Source organism: Pleurodeles waltl, chromosome 3_1, assembly GCF_031143425.1.
Source record: "Pleurodeles waltl isolate 20211129_DDA chromosome 3_1, aPleWal1.hap1.20221129, whole genome shotgun sequence".
In the NCBI taxonomy this organism is placed as follows: Eukaryota; Metazoa; Chordata; class Amphibia; order Caudata; family Salamandridae; genus Pleurodeles; species Pleurodeles waltl.
This window is the reverse complement of record NC_090440.1, coordinates 1,175,256,545-1,175,274,821: the sequence shown is the minus strand read 5'-3', so window position 1 is coordinate 1,175,274,821 and position 18,277 is coordinate 1,175,256,545. Positions and strand designations below refer to the sequence as shown.

The following is an 18,277-nucleotide window of genomic DNA, read 5'->3' as shown; positions in this document are numbered from 1 at the left end:
GCTCATGCGGTCTTTTCCCTGTGACACCTCATCGTCTTCTGCAAACCATGGCCCCGCTCCCAGAGCTCTTCACACCCGCACCTCTTGTACATTTGTTCCCTCTGTTGCACTGTTGTAAAAGAATCACATGTTTCCTGGTTAATTAGCGCCATGCACCATTACCTCTTGAATGTAACAATGTTTGCCTATTTGTTCCACCTACCTTTGGTTATTGGCGCCGACCTTTGTGACCTATTGACTCCAGCGGCTATGCTTTTTGGTTCCCCTGCGATGGGTAATTGATTCCAACCATCACTTGCATCTCCCATCAGCAAAAGTCACATCCGTTGTTTTAACAGGCTCTCTCCCAGAATTCCTTTGGAACTTTCAGCCTTCCATGTGAGCCATGTGCCCTTCTGGAACAGTTTCACCCATCAGGTTTAAATACCTCTTCTGAACCTGACTCCGCCGATTTCTCCAGTATCTTTGTGTCCAGTGCTCCAATTTCATATGGTCTTGGGCTTCTTGCACCACAGCCTCCTTTCTTCCTCTGGATTCTAGCTGAAGAATTAAAGACAAGTCTGTGCACTTAATCCTCAGGTTAGTGCTCATTCACCCATAGATAATTCCAAGATTAAGCCAAGACTGAGTACCTTGAAAGTGAAAAACCCATTCTTGGAAATTGGACAATGTAGGAAGTCGGTTCTGTATATACTATCTCAAAGTGAGAGAGAGTGTGCACAGAGTCCAAGGGTTCCCCTTAGAGGTTGATATTGGCAAAATCAGATAATTCTAATGCTCTATTTTGTGGTAGTGTGGTCGAGCAGTAGGCTTATCAGAGGGTAGTGTTAAGCATTTGTTGTACACACACAGGCAATAAATGAGGAACACACACTCAAAGACTTAACGCCAGGCCATTAGTTTTTATATAGAAAAATATATTTTCTTAATTCATTTTAGAACCACAAGATTCAATATTTGAGGTAAGTACATAAAATGCAAGGTACTTCACACAGGTAAGTATTGTTACACCGCAGCGCTCGCTGCGGCCGCGGGCTCAGGTTGCCGCGGCGCGGCACGTTAATTTTGCCGCGGCCGACGCCCGGGCCGCGGTAGACGCCGAGGCAGACACCCAGGTCGCGGGGGTCGCCGCGGCTCCGGCGAGGGCCATAAAGGCTCCAGGGAGCCGGTCTGGGGGTCACGGCGCTCGCCGCTCCCCCTTTTTCAAGTTCTGCCTTAAAGGCAGACGCGGCAGAGCCTGAAACCCCGAGGGGGTTTCAGGCATGGCCGCACACAGCGCATTATGCGCTTAACATTTATTTCTCTTGCATGTATTCACCTGCCCACCACCACTTACCGATGTTCCTAGGACAAACCGAACCCTTACACTGGGGGTTCTTTATACTTGCCTTTTTTCTCTTCCCAGCATGCTTACCACTTCCTCTCTACCCAGCATGCATTGTCTAACACACATACCTAATTCATTACTGTTTTCTTTTCCCCAATCCAAGATGGCGGTGTTCTACTTCCTGTTTCCTGTTTCCTCTCCAGGGGTATTTAAGGGGATTCCAACTGCCTGTTCATTGCGTTGCAACACTCCTTGGTGATAGTCACGCTCCTATTTGATATCCTTCTGCGAATCCTGTCTGTTCCTGATTTGCTTTGTTTTCCTGCCTTCCTGAACTGCGGTCCTAATACCCTGGTGTCCTCCTTTTCGTTTCAGGGAGTTCCTGTGGAGGTTTTTTACCCTACTGGGGTTTTTCCTCTGGGACTCCTTCTGGAGGGCACGGACTGTAGTGGTTCGCTCATACCAAACAGCACCGTGGCTACCGGAAGGGGTCGCCCCTACCTCGGCCAGAGCAGAACCCGTCGGAACAAGGACCGTTCCCCTACGCCTCTCCGCTCCGAGGGTAAGACCGTTGAGAACCGCGACAGATTGCAACGCCCACAATTCCTGTTGCAGTCCGGAACTATGGATAACCCAGTGGTAAACACGGAACCTACTAACCAGGACCTACTGGCGACGATACAACAACAGGCTCAAGAACTCCAGCAATTACGTACTGAGAATACTGTTTATCGACAAACCTTTGCCTCCAGGACCACAGATGTCCCTGCAGTAGCCGCCTCTACACCTCGATTTTCCGGGGATCCCACCACATTAAAAGAATTCCTGGATGCCTTAACGGTGTACTTTGCCTTTCGCCCCTCGCAATTTGTACAAGATAAGACCAAGGTGGGGTATTTGATTAGTGCCTTATCAGGACCAGCCTTGGCCTGGGCCACACCTCTAGTAACCAGAAACGATCCCTGTCTATCTAATTATTCCACCTTTATCACTACTTTTAAACAGATGTTTGAACGCCCTGGACTCGAGGCGTCAGCAGAAGAGGCTCTTTGCGAAGTCCAACAAGGGAGTCAGGATGTATTACAATACATCACCCGTTTCAGACAATTAGCTGCAGAAACAACCTGGGTGGAACGTACCTTGGTGACACTCTTTCGTAGAGGTCTAAGAGAGGACATCAAAGATGAACTAGTACATTCTGCCAGGATAGAAAACCTCAAAGGGTTGATGGACCAAGCACTAACTATAGAGTATCGGTTAAATGAACGACGAATGGAGAAAAAGAAGAGTCGTTTGCCTTTTCACTCAGTACCATCTCGTCCCTTCGCCCATCGTTCCGAGGAAGCCCGCCCTGAATCCAAAGGGAATACCGAGGAAGAGCCCATGCAGATTGACACAGCTCGCGGACCTCTATCCGCCAGCGAAAGGGAACATAGAAGAAGGAAGGGGCTTTGCCTATATTGTGGTGCAGCTGGTCACCTAATTCGCGCCTGCCCCATTCGTCCAACCAAGCCCTTGGGAAACGCCAACTCCCGTCCCCAGTAAGAAGGGTGAGGACGGGATATCGTGATATACCTTCTATTTGCTCTTCCAGGGAGGAAGGAACTGCTCTTTTTCTCTTACCAGTTATCCTCCATTTAACTGATGGCCGTGAAGCAAGAACTTTGGCTTTATTGGATTGCGGAGCCAGTGGCCTATATTTAGATGAAACCTGGGCCAAAGAACAACAAATAACACAAATACCCAAAGAAATACCAGAACAGGTACATACTGTTGATGGGTCACTCTTGGCCTCTGGACCGGTACAATACACCACCCCTACTTTCTGTTTACAGTTCGGTAAACATCAGGAAATTCTCTCGTTTGACTTAATCTCATCACCACACCATGTCATGATCCTGGGAATTCCATGGCTTACACGGCACAATCCTTACATCAACTGGGAAACAAAAACCATTTCGTTATCCTCCCATTTTTGTCAACACCATTGCTATCCGGCCGGGGATTATTGGTCCCCAAAAAGTCTCTCAACAGCACCTGCCCAGGTGGGAGGATCCATTAATGTTCTACAGGGAGTTCCCAGACAGTATCAGGACTATATCGATGTATTCCAGAAGCCAGAAAGACCTGAATTGCCACCCCACAGAGAATACGACTGTGCCATTTCTTTAGAGCCAGACACTGTAGTTCCTTTTGGGCGGATGTACTCCCTCACCGAACCAGAGAAACAAATTCTGAAGGAGTACCTAGATGAGAATCTACAAAGTGGGTTAATAACTCCCTCCTCTTCACCCGCCGGGGCTCCTCTTTTCTTTGTACCAAAGAAAACCAAAGACCTGCGTCCCTGTATCGACTTCAGAGGGTTAAACAGGATCACTATCAAAGACCGGTATCCGCTACCCCTCATCAAAGACATCTTAGAAGCAGTCAGAGGAGCCAAGAGGTTCACTAAGCTGGATCTCCGAGGAGCCTATCATCTGCTAAGAGTCAGAGAAGGTGATGAGTGGAAGACCGCCTTTAGAACACCTTTTGGTCACTACGAATATAGAGTAATGCCCTTCGGACTCACTAATGCCCCGTCCATCTTTCAAAGATTCATGGATTCTATCTTTTCTGATCTTTTGCAACAAACAGTGGTAGTGTATCTTGACGATATCCTAATTTATTCGGTTCATCAGGAGGAACATTCCAAACACGTCCGCCAAGTCTTAGAAAGACTCCGACAACATCATTTGTTCTGTAAGCCTGAAAAATGCGAATTTGATCAGATAGAAGTGAAATATTTGGGATACTGTATAGACCAAACCGGAATTGCCATGGACTCAGACAAAGTACAGGCTATATTGAACTGGCCATCTCCTTCTTCCATCAAGGAGACTCAATGTTTTCTGGGACTAGCCAACTTCTACCGGCAGTTCATAGCAGACTTTGCCCAGAGAACCAGCTTCATTACTCAAACCCTCAAAAAGGAACACCTAAAGAAAGGTTTTTGTTGGACACCAGGCGCTGAGTCAGCTTTTCAGGACTTAAAGAAAGCCTTTAGTCAAGCCCCTATTCTTCGACACCCAGACACTAGCAAACAATTCATTGTTGTCACAGACGCCTCAGAAAGAGCCATTGGGGCTGCCTTGTTACAAAGACAAGACAATGATGACCTAGAACACCCTGTATTCTATCTATCCCACATTCTATCTGATTCTGAGCGAAACTATTCCGTGCTAGAACGCGAATTACTCGCCTTAAAGGTCGCGTGCACTGAATGGAGACACTTTTTGATGGGATCAAAGGAGCCCTTCGAAGCCCGGACCGATCATAGAAATCTACAGTGTTTAAGAAATTTCCAGTGCCAAAATAGCCGGCAAGCTCGATGGGCCTTCTTCTTCAGCCAGTATGATTTCTATATCACCTACATCCCTGGTTCTCAGAACATCCTGGCGGATGCCCTGTCCCGACGTTATCCTGGGTGCGGTGAATCCGCGGTTCAAAACTTATTCGACAACAATAAAATCATAGGGGTAGCACAGACCTTTTTAGATCAAGTTAAGTCTGAATATGCCCGTCTACACGAAACAGAACTAAAGAGGTTACGTCCACAGCTGCACATAGATCATGACTACTATTATCATGATAAGGCCCTGTTTTTACCCACTAAAACAGTGCAAATCGAAGCCTTACACATGTGCCATGATTCTCCTATTGCGGGTCATCGAGGAGTGAAAGCGACTCAAGATCTTTTGCTTCGCTCTTTCTGGTGGCCAACTCTCAAGGCTGACACTGAGGCATATGTGTTATCCTGTCCTACATGTGCTCAAGCCAAGACACCCCGAACCAGACCTGTGGGCTTACTCCGCCCATTACCTGTTCCCCCAGGCCCATGGCTTACCATATCCACCGATTTTATGTGCGCCTTACCTTCCTCAATGGGAAACCACGTCATAATGGTAACTGTGGACTCCTTCACCAAGATGGCCCACTTCACGGCCTTGAGAAAGTTACCCACGGCAAAGGAGTTAAGTCAGGTCTTTACTCAAGAAATTTTCAGGCTACATGGGCTACCCCAAGTTATTATATCAGACAGAGGTCCCCAATATATCTCCCGTTTCTGGAACCAATTCTGCAAGATCTTGGGGATCCAGGTGGCCTTGTCATCCGGGTTCCACCCTCAAACCAATGGACAAACAGAACGACTCAATCAGGGTCTCGAGCAGTACTTACGTAGCTTCTGTAACGCTACACAAAGTAATTGGGCTCCCTACTTACCGCTTGCCGAATTCTCCTATAATAACTCTCTACACAGTGCCTCTAAAGTCTCTCCTTTCTATGGCTCCTATGGTTTCCATCCCAGGGCCTTCCCAACTCCCCTGAGAGACAACTCCAACCTTCCCGCCATCTCCTCTTTCGTTCGACAGCTACGGGGTATACAGCGAATTATCCATTCTAACCTTGTGTCCACCAAGTCCCGCATGAAGACAATAGCAGATAGGAGACGCTGTGCGGCTCCTCTATATCAAGTCCATGATAAGGTCTGGCTCTCCTCTAGATTCCTACCTCTCCGACTCACCCAAAACAAATTCAAGCCCCGCTTTTATGGTCCCTTTCTCATTCTCAAGAAGATCAACCCAGTGTCCATGCGTCTTCGCCTACCTCGGACATGGAAGATCCACCCAGTATTCCATGTCTCGCAACTGAAACCTTACCGTCCTGATCTCTTTCATAGGCAGTTGCCCTGTCCCCCTCCTTTGTTGGTTGACAATGTGCCTGAATACGAAGTGCAGGAGGTCTGTGACTCTCGATTTTTCCATGGGCGCCTCCAATACCTTATTCATTGGAAGGGGTACCCTTTGAGTGAGTGTTCCTGGGAGGATGCCTCTTCAGTCCATGCTCCTCTTTTAATCCGCCGCTTTTTTCGGCTCTTCCCTCACAAACCCGGGGCCTCGGGGAGGGGGCATACTGTTACACCGCAGCGCTCGCTGCGGCCGCGGGCTCAGGTTGCCGCGGCGCGGCACGTTAATTTTGCCGCGGCCGACGCCCGGGCCGCGGTAGACGCCGAGGCAGACACCCAGGTCGCGGGGGTCGCCGCGGCTCCGGCGAGGGCCATAAAGGCTCCAGGGAGCCGGTCTGGGGGTCACGGCGCTCGCCGCTCCCCCTTTTTCAAGTTCTGCCTTAAAGGCAGACGCGGCAGAGCCTGAAACCCCGAGGGGGTTTCAGGCATGGCCGCACACAGCGCATTATGCGCTTAACATTTATTTCTCTTGCATGTATTCACCTGCCCACCACCACTTACCGATGTTCCTAGGACAAACCGAACCCTTACACTGGGGGTTCTTTATACTTGCCTTTTTTCTCTTCCCAGCATGCTTACCACTTCCTCTCTACCCAGCATGCATTGTCTAACACACATACCTAATTCATTACTGTTTTCTTTTCCCCAATCCAAGATGGCGGTGTTCTACTTCCTGTTTCCTGTTTCCTCTCCAGGGGTATTTAAGGGGATTCCAACTGCCTGTTCATTGCGTTGCAACACTCCTTGGTGATAGTCACGCTCCTATTTGATATCCTTCTGCGAATCCTGTCTGTTCCTGATTTGCTTTGTTTTCCTGCCTTCCTGAACTGCGGTCCTAATACCCTGGTGTCCTCCTTTTCGTTTCAGGGAGTTCCTGTGGAGGTTTTTTACCCTACTGGGGTTTTTCCTCTGGGACTCCTTCTGGAGGGCACGGACTGTAGTGGTTCGCTCATACCAAACAGCACCGTGGCTACCGGAAGGGGTCGCCCCTACCTCGGCCAGAGCAGAACCCGTCGGAACAAGGACCGTTCCCCTACGCCTCTCCGCTCCGAGGGTAAGACCGTTGAGAACCGCGACAAGTATGGAACTTTGAAATAAAGAAGTATTACACACAGTATAGGTTAAAATGGCAATAAGCTATTTTAAAAGTGAACACAGAGCAAAAAGCAACAGTTCCTGGGGGAGGTAAGTTTGGTTAGGTTTCGCAGGTAAGTAAAGCACTTACACAGTCAGTCTCCTGGGCATAGGCAGCCTACCGTTGGGGGTTAAAGGCAACCTCAGAGTCACCGTACCAGCAACACAGGGACAGTCAGGTGCAGAGGTCAAAGGAGGGCTCAAAACACATAGGCGCCTATGGAGAACAGGGGTGCTCCGGTTCCGGTCTGCTGGCAGGTAAGTACATGCGTCCTCGGGGAGCTGATCAGGGGGGTTTTGTAGAGCACTGGGGGGACACAAACAGGCACAAAAACACACCCTCAGCAGCACAGGGGCGTCAGGGTGAAGTGTGCAAAGTAGGTGTCGGGTTTGCTATAGGAAGCAATGGAGGGACCCGGGGGTCTTTTAGGTAATGCAGGCCGTGCACAGGGGGGCTTCTTGGGCCAGCGACCAACTGGGCTAGGAAGAGAGTCGCCTGCTGGTCACTCCTGCACTGGTGGGTGGTTCCTCTCGGTCCTGGGGGCTGCGGGTGCAGTGCTTGGTCCAGGTGTCGGGTTCCTTGTTACCAGGCAGTCGCGATCAGGGGGAGCCTCTGGAACCTCTCCGCAGGCGTCGCTGTGGGGGTGCAGGGGGGTCGACCCAGGTTACCCACGTCGTCTCAGTGCCTGGGAGTCCTCTCTGCAGTGTTGGTTCTCTGGAGCTCGAGCCGGGGGTGTCGTGTGCAGAGTGAGAAGTCTCACGCTTCCGGCAGGAAGGGAGAGTTCTTTCAAAGTTGCAAAAATTTTGCAGTTGGTGAACAGTGTCGCTGTTCTCTGGAGTTTCTTGGTCCTTCGGGTTCAGGCAGTCTTCTGAGTCCTCAGAGGTTGCTGGTCCCTGTCAGATGCGTTGCTGTGAAGGTTCTTTGAGTCTGGAGAGAGGCCGGTAGGGCTGGGGCCAAGTCAGTTGCCGTCTCCGTCGTCTCTACAGGGCTTTCAGGTCAACAGTCCTTCTTCTTTGTGTAGGTTGCAGGAATCTGATTGCCTGGGTTCAGGGTCACCCCTAAATACTAAATTTAGGGAGGTGTTTAGGTCTAGGGGGCAGTAGCCAGTGGCTTCTGTCCTGGAGGGTGACCACACCCTCTTTGTGCCTCCTCCCTGAGGGGAGGGGGGCACATCCCTATTCCTATTCGGGGAATCCTCCAATTTCAAGATGGAGGTTTTCTAAAGGCAAGAGTCACTTCAGCTCAGGGCACCTTAAGGGCTGTCCTGACTGGTGGGTGGCTCCTCCTTGTTTTTCTCAGTATTCTCTCCTGCCTTGCTGCCAAAAGTGGGGGCAGTGGCCGGAGGGGCGGGCATCTCCACTAGCTGGGATGCCCTGGGGTTCTGTAACAAAAGGCATGAGCCTTTGAGGCCTTTGAGGCTCATCGCCAGGTGTTACAGTTCCTGCAGGGGGAGGTGAGGAGCACCTCCACCCAGTACAGGCTTTGTTCCTGGCCACAGAGTGACAAAGGCACTCACCCCATGTGGCCAGAAACTCATCTGGTTGTGGCAGGCTGGCAGAAACTGGTCAGCCTAGCACTAGGAGTCGGACTGGTATTCAAGTGGCATCTCTAAGATGCCCTCTTGGTGTGTTTTACAATAAATCCTACACTGACATCAGTGTGCATTTATTGTGCTGAGAAGTTAGATACCAAACTTCCCAGATTTCAGTGTAGCCATTATGGAACTGTGGAGTACGTGTTTGACAAACACCCAGACCATATATTCTTTGCAGTTATGCCCTCACCTGTGGTATAGTGCACCCTGTCTGCTAGAGGGGTGACTTACCTATGCCATAGGCAGTGAGAGGTGGGCATGGCACTCTGAGGGGAGTGCCATGTTGACTTAATCATTTTCTCCCCACCAGCACACACAAGCTGTGAGGCAGCGTGCATGTGCTGAGTGAGTGGTCCCCAGGATGGCATAAAACATGCTGCAGCTCTTAGAGACCTTAGAGAATTGTGATGAAGCATGTAGGGGATATTACTGTAAATAGCTGCTAAAATACTATGGGGGTCATTATGACCCCTTTGGTAGGTGGTAGGTGGTAATGTGGCGGTAGTACCGCCAACAGGCTAGCGGTACATACTGCCACATTATGACATTGGCGGGTTGGCAGCAGCCGTAAACCCGCCAATTTACCATTCCTACCGCCATGGCAGTAGCAGCCGCCGGGCCAGAGATAACAATCTCCAGCCCGGCGGCTGATATAGTACCGCCGGCTGCATTTTGAGGCAGCCAATCTACTGAAGGTTCTCTGAAGGCACTAGGGGCACGAAAGCAAAGAATTCCTTCATCTAGAAACCCCCTTTCTGAACCTCACATGCCCTACAACAGACATTCCCAGTACTTGACTTCCCCTATTCTAATTTCCTGGTTGCAGAAATCAGAAGCACTCTGGCTCTTCAATCGTCTGCTGTCTATTAAAGACTCACCTACTTATATTGTACCTGACCCACTAATCCCTGGTGAAACACAGGGCTGAAGTATTAACCACTGATTTTTCTCGAGTTGAACTGTGTTACATGCGTTAATTCACCAATTTTCATCCATTCTTCCACCTTACCATCCTTATTGTTCTCATCCCTCCTCTTGTCTTGCTCTACCCACCTACCCCAATTTCCACTCCTCCTATGTAATCTCTTCCTTTATGCCCCATCACCCTTCCTGCATCCTCTCCAAACCTTTGCTGTCTCTTGCCCCCCCAAGCCCTTTTGCCTTTATCACACCATCTCTACTCCCCAATTGCTGTCTCCTCCACATCCCATTTTTTCACAGTTCGTGCAATCCTCAATCCTACACTCTTCGTATATCTATTCACACCTCCTTCATGCCTTCTGACAACATTCTAGACAATCTGTTAAATAAATAAACAAACCTCATCACGTTTCATCAAAAAGTTGGAAAGCAACACCATAAAATGTTGTGAGCTGTAAAGAAAAATCTAGGTTCTCAGGTAAGTAATACTAACACATTTAAGGATTAGGGTTCCTCTGGTCGTACCATCTTCAGATCCATAACCACCTGCACTTATTTAAGCACCTCATACCTTTTCGCAGAGCATCCACCATGACCTCGAGCACTTCATCATAGAGATCCTACTTGCATACTCCAGCCCTTCATGAACAAAATGTGCAACAGAAGACAACTCACTTTCATGTGCTGACTGTCCTCTACAGAAGCCCTGAAAACTCTGGCAGTGTAATTGATGAACAAATTGCTTACCTTCAGAAATGCCTTAACTGGGCGCAGATTCCTTACCTTAAAATATTCGCCAGGTATCAGACTGGAATCAGAAACCTTTGACGAGCAGTATCCCTGTGCGCTGCTAGGTGGCGTTGTTCGGCTTCGCCTGGCGTTGCTGGCCGTGACAGAAATTACGTGTGTGGTGCCTACATAAGCTCTACTCCAGCTCCATGTCAGTTTCTTTTCAGAGCTTTCTACACCAGAATCGAGGAGCCAAGAGGAACACCGACCACTCATAGCAGATTTTGATGCAAAGCCCTATCCATTGCAAGATGGTCTGCTTCTGCACCGTCTTACCTTTCTTGGCCCCAGCATACCCACAAAGATATGATTGTCCACCCAGGACCCATAAATGTAATCAAGGTGGGACGACAACCCTATTTTTGGGTCCAGCCGGTTGAGTCTCTCCTCTTCTTCAGCAGGATGAGGTTGAGTGTAAAAGCTAGCCAGAGTGGAGGACTGGCCTATGTGGAAAGGAGTTACCACCTTTGGTAAAAGGGATGCTTGAGTCGAAAGAACCAGCTTGTCTGGGTAGAAGGTAAGATATGGAGGATTCTCTTAGAGTGCTGGTAAATCACTGATCCTCCAGGCAGATATTATCACTGCTAGAAAGACAGTTTTGATGGTGAGAACTCTGAGTGGTCAGTTATGGAGCAGCTCAAAGTGTGCACACATCAGGAATGTAAGAACCAAATTTATATCCCACTGGGACATTATAAAAGGTGCTGTTGGGAACATATGCTGGAGACCTTTCAGAAACCTATTTACCCTGGGGGATTTGAAAAGGGGTGGTTGGTCTGGCAACCACAGAAATGCAGAAAGATAACTTTTTAATGTGCCCAAAACAGAGTTCTGTCTGGCCAAAGAAAGAATAAACAGAATAACTTGGGAAATGTGTTCAGATAGAGGGTCCACATATTTATGTGTACATCAGGCCACAAGCTTGCTCCAATGGCCTTCTTGGTTTAGGGACGTCTGGCTGCCAAGATAACATTGCAGATTTTTGGCGAAAGGTCAAAAGCTGTCAACTGTCAACATTTGATCTCCACGCATAAAGGCAAAGCTTTTTCAGGTTCGGATACAGGTACTTGCCCTGTTGCTGCAGCAGAGGATCCTTGCAAAGGGGCAACCTGAAGGGACGGATGTTCACTCTCAAGAGCTTGGGATACCAGACTCTCCGTGCCCAATCCAGAGCCACAGAATGAATTGGGCATGGTTGCACTTGATTTTCTTGAGAACTGTTGGCAGGAGTGGTATGGTAGAAAAGCATACAGGAGGCCAGAGCTTTACTCAAGATAAAAAGTGTCTCTGATCAAGATTAGCCTTGGAAACTCTAGTGCGCAAAACTGTGTTCTTAGCAGTGACAAACTGATCTAACCAAGGCTCTCTACACTCTTGAAAGGGACCTTGTGCCACCTCCGGATTGAGATGCCATTTGTGATCTGCTAGGCATCAAAGGCTGAGTTTGTCTGCTCTGACACTCAGAGAGCCCATAGGTGTTAAGCTAATAGGGATATGCCATGGAGCTCCAGCCACAGCCAGAGACGCAGTGGCTCTTGACAAGGGATCCACAACCCCACCCCATCCTGTTTGTTGCAGTATTACATGGCAGTGGTGTTGTCTGTGAACACCTGTACCAGTCTTCCTTTGCTTGAAGGAAGAAAGGCTTTTAATGCCAAACAGATCACCTGAAGCACCAACAGGTTGATGTGGAGCCTGGATTCTGCTCTAGACCAGAAGCCTCTGATGTCCACTTCTTCCCAATGGCCAGGAGTGACACCTCTGTCACAACAGTCAGCTCTGGTTGGGGAATGGAGGGGGGTCTGCTGCTGACTCAGTTGTGGTTCGTCAGCACCACTTCAGGTCTTTTACAGTTCCCTTCTTGATGTGGACCATATTGGACAGCTTCCCCTAATGCTGCGCCCACTGAAACTTCAGGCCCCACTGCAGAGCCACATATACTAGCAGGCATGCGTCAAAAGCAGGATGTAGGAGGCCAGGAGGCCCAGCAGTCTCAGACAGACTCACTAAAATTCAGACTAGAGACTAAAACATCAGCATCATAGCACGAAAATCCTGGACTCAACGCTCGGGAGGATAGGCCAGAAACTGCACTGAGTCAAGAACAGCTCTGATGAAGGGGAGCATGTGAAAGAAAGTCAGGTGTGACTTTGGCGCATTGATAGTGAACCCCAGTGAGTGCAGGAGGTTTTCTGTAGTAGTCTGGAGGTGGGAGGCGACTGCCTAGGGCCAACTAGCCTTCAACAGACAATCTACGTGATAGGAGAAGACTGGTATCCCTGCAGAAGTGCTGAAACCACCGCCATCACCTTGATGAACACCTGAGGGGCGATGGTAAGGCCAAAGGACAGTACAGCAAACTCAAAGTGCTATTGGCCTACCGTGAACTGCATGTAACATCTGTGGGCAGCCAGGATGGGGATGTGAAAATATTCATACTGCAAATCCAGTATTACCATGCAGTCTCCTGGGTCCAGGGAAAACATAACGAGCGAGCATCAGCATTTTGAATTTCTCCTTCTTAAGGAAGAGATTGAGAAGGTGCAGGTCTGGTGTATAGGATGAAGCCACCATCCTTCTTTGGCACCAGAAAGTAGCACAATTAGCTACCAAGACCAATCTTTGATGTTGTTACCCTCTCTATGGCTCCCTTAGCCAAGAGAGCACCACTTATTTAAAAAAAAAAAAAAAAAAAAAACTTTTGTCCTCACGCAGCCCGGCCTCTGAGTCATACCTCCACACCACAACCATCACGCCCTTCTAGTGTTTATGGAGACAACCAATACCAAGGAGACCAGAAAACCTTCTCTCAGTCAACTCTTAGGGTGAACCCCACATGGCTGAAGTGTGAAAAAATAACAAGAGGTGTTCTTTAATCATTGGACTTCATCACTCGCCCTCTCCTGACCTCACCTCTCGGCTACCCACCCACTCAAACGGAGGGGGGGGGAACGGCACAGTTTCTCCTTCCCCTGCTTATTCTGCTTAGCTTCTCCCACTGCTATGTCGATTTTTGCCGTACAAAGTAAGGCATTAAGTCAATTCCTGCAAACCGAGAAGGGCCGTCACCCAATTCAAACAGATTTCTCTTCTTGCTAAAAGGATAGAGTAAAACAACAAATTCCTCCTTACTCTACTCCATCCATCAGAACACCGTGGCTGTCCAAAAATAATCAACGGTAGACTTACCACGATCTCTCGCCTCAATATTATTGAAAGTGTTTCACATACCTCTTCCCAAAAGGGAAGCACAATTGGGCAATCCTTGAACTTATGACTATCCGTTGCCCTCTGCATCCCGCATTTAGCACAGGCAACCACCCCCGTTCTTCATTCTAGACAGCTTCGCTGGGGAGATATAACCTCTATGTACTGAGAAAATGTGTTTTTTCCTTAGTGGAGTGGGCTTCACAACCGCAAACATTGTCTTCATGCATTCTTGCCACCACCCTTGTACCAAATCCTGAGGCATTTTATCCCCCCAGAGGCTGACTGGCAGTTTAAATTCACCATCCAATAGCTCCAGCATTGACTAGTACCAGACGGAAACCTTGCTTGTATTGGGAGAGTGACCAAATAGATTATTTTAAAGACAATTAGTCGCCCCTAATTTCACTGGCCTCTTCTGTGACCAACCTACCAGCTGGATATATTTTAATCTAGATAGAGACCCCCCCCAGTTCTGCCCAAAAGCTCTCCCCACGGGAGGAGGGAACCATCCTTAAAGAGGTCCCCACAAAAATCTAAGCCAGCCTCCCTAAGGGGGACCGCTAACACGTCCTTTAGGCACTCAGGAGTGCCTGGGGAATACCAAGTAGGGGCATTCTGGAAATAGTATGGGATCTTTGTTGCTAGTCGTAACTGGTACCAGCTCTTCACAAGATCATGCAGAACCTTCAATTTAACTTTTTTGAAGAACTTGGGATCTCCGAACTTATACAAAAAATGCCTTGCAGACCCTTTCACGATATCTGTCATAGCTTTAAACATTACCCCAATATCTGTGGTGTCCGGGGAGGCAAACATTATTCTTGAGTTCCTAAGTTGAAAGGCCCACGAGTAAAGACGTAAATCCGGTAGTGTCAGGCCCCCTTATCTCTTCTCCTTCGCAACTTCTTCCAGGAGATCCCTTGTTGGGCCAAATAAATGAGTTTATGGCCTGTTGTAGTTTGCCCTTGTTCATCTGAAGAGGAATATAATTGTGTACAAAATTTATCTTGGGGAGGATAACCATCTTGACCAGGCTGAGTCTACCTAGTATAGTCAACGGGAGATGCTCCCATCTCTGCAATAGTTTATTACAAACGCCCAGAAGGTTTTTTGTGATTCCTTACCACAAGTTGTTCAAAGTCCTGAGTGATCATTAGTCCTAGATATCTCATTTCCACCTTGCCTTGCCACTTTGCACTCTCCTGGTTCCAGTACATTGTTTCAGTTTTTGCTACATTAACATGATATCCAGATATTTTACCGAAATCCTCAGTTAATCTCAGCAGCCCGGGGAGAGCAGTGTCCAGATCTGCAGTGTACACCGTTAGATCATCTGCGTACATTGCTACATTTTTCTCCCAACCCATCTATCTAAACGGGACTATTGTAGAATCTTGCCTAATTTTCCTGGCTAGAGCTTCCATGTATAAATCAAACAGCAGTGGAGACAGTGGACAGCCATGTCTGGTACCTCTGGATAGCTTGAAGGACTCTATAAGATTCCCATTGACCAAAATCCTAGCCACAGGAGCCTGATATATCGACCCAACAGCCCAGCAAAATTTCTCACCTAAGTTAAAATATCTCAAAACCCAACCCAGGCATGCCCAATTAACCCTATCAAAGGCTTTGAATGCATCCACTGTTATAATTCCCAGAGGGACCTTTTGGGAGGTGGCGACATCAATCACCCGACCAGATTAAAAGTTAACTCATGCAGGTGCCGACCCTGAATGAAGCCTTTTTAGTCTACATGGATCAAGCCCTTCACTCCATGGTTCAACCTAACTGCCAGTATTTTTGCGTATAGTTTATAATCGCTATTCAACAATGATATGGGCCTATATGACTTACACTTAACCGAGCACTTGCCTGGCTTTAAAATCAATGAAATGTTTGCCTCATTCCAAGAAAACGGTATGGGAGTTCTATTCTCAAAAATCCTTGTAAATAATTCTAACATGGCTGGTATGATTACTTCCCCAAGAGCTTTATAAAACTCCACCGGGAGTCCGTCTGGACTGGCTGCTTTCCCTCTTTTACTATCCTTTAATGCCCCTCTTATCTCCCATACAGAGATTGGTTTATTCAAAAGAAGCTGCTCCTCCTTGGAGGGTCTAGGGAGATTATTGTTCCTTAGCCAAAGTTGAATATCCTCCTCTCTGACACTAGGTACTTCTGAATAGAATTGTTGAAAAAACTTCAAAAATACATTATCTATAGACACTCTGCTTGTAGCCCTAACCCCGACTTATCAAGCTCAATTTCCTTAATAAAATTCCTTATTTGATCTTTCCTAATCTTCCAGGCTGACAGCTTCCCCGGGCTTTCTCCATACTGTAAGTGGGCTAGCTTACTCCCCTACCATCTTTTTCCGATTCTTGCTTGTAAGACATCCACCAATTGCCATTTTAAATCACACAACTTAGTATCCAAAAGCCCCTTCTCCTCGTCTTCGCCGCACTGTATTGTTGGTCTCCTACACCTTCCCATTTCAGCCTCCAACAGTTCTATGTCCTTCTATATTGTTTATTTTTATAACTGGCTAAGCTCATAATTGACCCCCTAAGGACCACTTTAAATGTATCCCATCCACGTTAACTAGAGCCGACCCAGAATTAGTCTTAAAAAACTCCTCGGCCACTATACTCATTTGCGATACCACCTCCTCATCTAACAACAGTGTACCATCTAGCGTCCAACTCTTTTTACCTATATCCCTTGGAAACTTCAGTTTTAACACCACTGCCGAGAGATCGGACAGATGAGCTGGTAAATACCTTATGTCCTCCACTGCGTCACACCACCCCAGATCTACTAAGAAATAGGCACTCATTACAACCCTGGCGGTCGGTGTTAAAGCAGCGGTAATACCGCCAACAGGCCGTATATATATACATCCCCCCTTCAATAACGCAAGGACAAAAGGAATTGATTTGAACGATTGTAATCAATAAAAATCCAGTACTCAAAACTCTAAATACAGTATATACAATTATGTACACCAACTACACTAGTCCGGATAGTGCACCAATCATTGTCCGTGGACCACTAGGCCAAAAATGAACGGGCGAGGCCCACACTCGATACCTGACTTTAAACGGAGAGAACAATGGAGGGGCATCAGATGGAAAATAAACAGGCACCTCGGGGGAGGAGGGGGCACCTCAGCCTGATGAACGCCCAACGCTACTGCTCCACAAGGGGGCTCCATGCCCACTGCTTTATCCTGGGGAGTGCAAAGCCACAGTCTCTCAAGTCTTTCCAGTGGGTGGTTTGCCCACTGGTTTAACCTGGGGAGTGCAAAGCCACAGTCTCTCAAGTCTTTTCAGTGGGTGGTTTGCCCACTGGTTTATCCTGGCGAGTGCAAAGCCACAGTCTCTCAAGTCTTTTCAGTTGGTGGTTTGCCCACTGCTGTATCCTAGGGAGTGCAAACCCACATTCTCTCAAGTGGATATGAATCTCCACTGGTTCTGGAGGGGGCTTGGTGCCCAGAGTGCTTCATCCTGCCAAGGACAGAGCTAGTGGATGTATCTCTCCACTGGTCCTAGAGGGGGCTTGGTGCCCAGAGTGCTTCATCCTGCCAAGGACAGAGGTAGTGGATGTATCTCTCCACTGGTTCTGGAGGGGGCTTGGTGCCCAGAGTGCTTCAACCTGCCAAGGACATAGGTAGTGGATGTATCTCTCCACTGAAAGTGATGCATCATTGAAGCTGCGCAGGCTCCTGCAACTCACCACCAGCCTCGGACAAGTGACCACTGGGGATGGCAGCCATGTCTGCGGTGGTGCCACTGGCTCAGGATGTCGCAGGGCAGCTGGCGGTGTTTGCGGTGGTGTCAGCCGTGGCGGTGCTTGCGGCGGGCTCTGTGGGAGCGGTGCTGGCGGCGGGCTCTGTGGGAGCGGTGCTGGCGGCGGGCTCTGTGGGAGCGGTGCTGGCGGCGGGCTCTGTGGGAGCGGTGCTGGCGGCGGGCTCTGTGGCAGCGGTGCTGGCGGCGGGCTCTGTGGCAGCGGTGCTGGCGGCGGGCTCTGTGGGAGCGGTGCTGGCGGCGGGCTCTGTGGGAGCGGTGCTGGCGGCGGGCTCTGTGGTAGCGGTGCTTGCAGCGGTGCAGGTGGCGGTCTTCTCCGCCGTACAGGTTGGCATTGACGTGGACAGAAGGTGTGACACTGGTCCCTCAGTCGGTGCCACCATGCCCTCTCCTGACCTGCCCTTCAGTTTCTGGCCCTTCCCCACCTTGGATGGTGGTGCAGCTGTCTTGCCACTATCCCCTTTCGTTTCCCTGAGCCCTTGGTGGCAGGTGTTTTCTGCTTCTCCCTCTGGGATGTGGGCAACTTTTTAAGTTTTGCAGGTGGCGGAATGTCCTTGCCTTCGCTCCGAGGCACACTGGCAGCCCTGATGGTTGGCGCACTCCAATAGCCCGCAGTTGCTGGCACCACTGTACCTGGTGATGTGGTGGCTGAGGTGCTGGGTTGGGACCTGGAAAGCCTGGCCCTAGGGGACGGGCGGGGGGGTAGGTGTAG

General features: G+C 49.0%; 1 protein-coding gene and 1 long non-coding RNA gene across 3 annotated transcripts in view; one reads left to right on the top strand and one right to left on the bottom strand.

The window, feature by feature from the left end:
* NFRKB (nuclear factor related to kappaB binding protein) overlaps positions 1 to 534 on the bottom strand; it is a 461,159-nt gene extending 460,625 nt beyond the window's left edge. For both annotated transcript variants that reach the window (XM_069224477.1, XM_069224478.1), the window contains exon 1: positions 203 to 534. The gene's annotated coding sequence lies outside the window, so the exon portion shown is untranslated. The remainder of the gene's footprint in view (positions 1 to 202) is intronic.
* The window catches only part of LOC138285043 (uncharacterized), a 153,855-nt gene that overhangs the window by 3,557 nt on the left and 132,021 nt on the right, over positions 1 to 18,277 (top strand). The gene's annotated exons all lie outside the window — the stretch shown is intronic.